At 45.1% G+C, this 4,155-nt stretch overlaps 1 non-coding gene across 1 annotated transcript; it reads left to right on the top strand.

The window, feature by feature from the left end:
• Positions 1 to 362: 362 nt before the first annotated feature.
• Positions 363 to 500, top strand: LOC119920053. Its single transcript, XR_005447822.1, has one exon. It is a non-coding gene; the product is annotated as a small nucleolar RNA SNORA7 (small nucleolar RNA).
• The last annotated feature ends 3,655 nt before the right edge of the window (positions 501 to 4,155 follow it).

Here is a 4,155-nt window from a genome sequence, read left to right as displayed (position 1 = left end):
TCTACCACGTGCCTGCTGAATGATCTTGGACAAGACACTTAACTTCTCTGCGTCTCAGTTTCTTCATCTGTGAAATGGGGTTCAATACCTGTTCATTCATTCGTTCATATTTATTGAGCACTTACTTTGTGCAGAGCACTGTACTAAACACTTGGAAAGTACACTACAGCAATACAGTACAGTACAACATGTTCTCCCTCCTATTTGGACTGTGAACCCCATGTGGGATAGAGACTGTCTGATCTGATTATCATGCAACTACCTCAGCGCCTACTGCAGTGCTTGACACATAGTAAGCACTTAAATACCACAGTTATTATTATAGCATCGTTTTCCAAAATTGAGTAAGTAGACTTCATCTTCCCCTCTCAGGGTCAAACCTGGAGAGTTCCCAATACTCTACCAGTCTCAACTACAGGAGGGAGAGTCAAGCAGAGGCATATTGATTTCATTCCTAGCTTGGCCAGTGGCTCGCGAGTGGAAGGCAATCTGCTACAAGTCAAAATTCACCTGTGCAGGGCAGCAGTGGCATGGGAGAGAATCAAGGGTGAGGATTCAAGATTACTGCACGGAAGGAGGCAATGGTAAACCACTTCCCAATTTTTACCAAGAAAACTCTCAGGAAATCCTACCAGAGCGATTGCAGATGTAAGTGGGGCACTCCGGGAGAGATGTGTCCATGGCGTCGCTATGAGTCGAAGACGACTCGACAGCATAAGACAAGACTTCATCTTGTCCCATCTAACCAAATGCTAGGGCTTATGAGGATGTAGACTCAGTGGAGTTTTAAACCAGTTTGGGGACTCTGAAAGGCCTAGCTGCTAAAATCCATAATAGCCCCATCTCATTTTAGCCAACAGGACATTTGGAATCCTTTGAACCAAGCCAGTCTCTTGGCTGGTGGAGTGTGTTGTGACACTCTCTGGTGTTTTCCCTAGTTCTAAGGAAAGTAAGGCTGATCCTTTTGTAAGAATCAAGTTTCTGTTTGAATGTTGGCACAGAAGATGGTTGGCTGCTCATTTGACTTCCACAGGCTTAGAATACTAAATAGTTAATTATTTTACAAAGTAAACAATGAGTCAAAAGGCGGTTTCTGGGGAACATTGTGTTTTGATAGTGTTTTTTACTTAACTGTAAATGTCAACAAAGACGAACCTGATTGGAATTTTCTAAATGTGGTTTTCAACATATGTGGTACTGTTATCCTCCAATATATCAGTGCCTGGGGGCTGAGTGACTTTGTGTGTCAGCATGCAAGAATTCCTTGAAGTCGGAGCAATTATCCTAAAATCAAAATATTTATCTACTGGCTTTTAACTGGGCACAGTGTAGGAACTGGACATTAAACTAGCGGGGTAGTGGACAGCAGAAACTAGAGGAAAGTGAAGTTAAAGAGAGTGCTCACTGAAACCAAAAGCATGAGCCTAGAAGTCAGAGCGGACCTGGGTTCTAATCCCAGTTCTGCCACTTACCTGTTGCGTGACCTTGGGAAAGTCACTTAAGCTTTTGTGCCTCAGTTCCCTCATCTATAAAATGGGGATTAGATCCTACTCCCTCCTACTTACAGTGTGAGTTCTATGTGGGACAGGGACTATATCCAAACTGATTATCTTATATCTACCCCAGCTCTCAGTATAGTGCTTGGTACATAGTAAGCATTTAACCCTTAAAAAAAAGAAATCCAGTTGGGCAAAGCAAAGAGATAGATACATACCCGAAATGACAGACAATGCAGTGCTGATACAATCAACAGAAGGGTTCTTATGAGTTGAAGGTATGAAAAGTAGAGGCGTGAGGATGATGATCCTGAAACCAAAGAAGTTGTAGTCTAAAATGATTATATTTTCTCAGCTTCAAATGGGATGGGGAAATGGAGCCAGCCATTCCTAGTTAGGAGACAGTCAGTATTGAGCACTTACTGTGTGCCGAACACTGGACTATGCACTTGGGAGAATATAACAGACACATTTCCTGCCTACAATGAGCTTACAGTCTAGAGGGGGAAACAGATATTAAAATAAGTGAACTGTCCATAAAGATACAGTCAGTCACCGTGAGCAATTAGCATGGCCTCGTGGCAAGAGTACGGGCTTGGGAGTCAGAGGTCATGGGTTCTAATCCTGGCTCCACCACTTATCTGCTGGGCAAATTACTTAACTTCTCTGTGCTTCAGTTACCTCACCTGCAAAATGGGGATTAAGACTGAGACTGTATGTTGCCGACTTGTACTTCCCAAGTGCGTAGTCCAGTGCTCTGCACAGAGTAAGCACTCAATAAATACAATTGAATGAGTGAATGAATGTGAGCCCCATGTAGAACAGGGGCTGAGTCCAATCTTGTATCTACCACAGTACTTAGAACAGTGCTTGGCACAGAGTAAGCACTTAACAAATATCATAATTATTATTATTATTGACACCGACCAAACAGGAAGGCCAAGGAGTGGCTATATGGCACTGAATGTTCGTGGCACCAAGGGATTCGGGGCAGACATTAGGAGATATAATCCCTGCCCTCAAGAGGTTTCCTGTCTAACAGTTCCTGGAGGGTGGACTCTGATGCCTAACATATCATCCCACTCTTCCATTGGTGTGGCACCTCTTCTAGGCCGAGTCTCATTTATTCATTCATTCAATCGTATTTATTGAGCACTTACTGTGTGCAGAGCACTGTATTAAGCACTTGGGAAGTACAAGTTGGCAACATATAGAGACGGTCCCTACCTAACAATGGGCTCATAGTCTAGAAGGGGGAGACAGACAACAAAACAAAACATGTGGACAGGTGTCAAGTCATCAGAATAAATAGAAGTAAAGCTAGATGCACATCATTAACAAAATAAATAGAATAGTAAATATGTACAAGTAAAATAAATAGAGTAATAAATCTGTACAAACAAATATACAGGTGCTGTGGGGAGGGGAAGGAGGTAGGGTGGGGGGGATGGGGAGGATGTTTTCATCTCATGTGGTGGCCCTGTCCTCAGGGGTCTCACAGTTTCATATGGGCACAATTATGCGCCCTCCAGGAGCTCATAATTTTAGGCAGGCCCATGGTCACGGTGCCCCTGCCCTTGAGGGGCTCAAAATGGCCCACAGGCCCAGAGTGCCCCTGCCCTCGGAGGGACTCATGCTGTGCCTGCTAAACATTTGGGAGGAGGATTCAGCAGACAAGACACTATCACTGCTGTTCAGGAGTTCACAATATGACACAGCACAGTGCTCTGCATACAGCAAGTGCTCAATAAATACCATCACCGGTCTACATGTTTTGTTTTGTTGTCTGTCTCCCCCTTCTAGACTGTGAGCCCATTGTTGGGTAGGGACCGGTCTCCATATGTTGCTGACTTGTACTTCTCAAGTGCTTGGTACAGTGCTCTGCACACAGTAAGCGCCCAATAAATACGATTGAATGAACGAATGAATCAATTGATTTGGTTGGAGATGAATGTTATCATTCCTAACAACTAACCGGGCGATGAAAGAGTAGTGAGAAGAGAGATAAAGCAGGAAGCAGCCCCCTGAGGGAGAGACACAGTCTCTGCCCACATGCACTGGATCCTTGCCTGCTGCTCAATAGTGGGCTGAGCACTGCAGCAGCAAGAGTAGCCCCCACTCACCACGACAAATGCGCACTGGACATGAAGCACTGCACTGAGCTCTGGGGGGATTGAGAGGATGCCATCCTGGCCCTCAACCTAGTGGAAGCAGGGAGTCCACAGAGACGGACAGGCCCAGAGCATGCACCTCACACAACACCCCACATTGTCAGTAATGTATCATCTGTCCCAACTCTAAATAATAATAATAATAATAATGATGGTATTTATTAAGTTCTTACTATGTGCAAAGCACTGTTCTAAGCGCTGTGGTGGTTACAAGGTGATCAGGTTGTCCCATGTGGGGCTCACAGTCTTAATCCCCACTTAACAGATGAGGTAACTGAGGCACAGAGAAGTTAAGTGACTTGCCCAAAGTCACACAGCTGACAATTGGCGGAGCCAGGATTTGAACCCATGACCTCTGACTCCAAAGCCCAGGCTCTTTCCACGAGCCACACAAGCAAGGGCAGCTCGCAGCCTCCAACCACTCCTTCCAGCCCCAGCCCAGCAGCGATATGGGAAACATAATCAGAATCCCCAACAGAATCACCACC

Source organism: Tachyglossus aculeatus, chromosome X1, assembly GCF_015852505.1.
Source record: "Tachyglossus aculeatus isolate mTacAcu1 chromosome X1, mTacAcu1.pri, whole genome shotgun sequence".
NCBI lineage: Eukaryota > Metazoa > Chordata > Mammalia > Monotremata > Tachyglossidae > Tachyglossus > Tachyglossus aculeatus.
The sequence above is the reverse complement of the archived record's forward strand: the minus strand, read 5'-3'. Positions and strand labels throughout refer to the sequence as shown.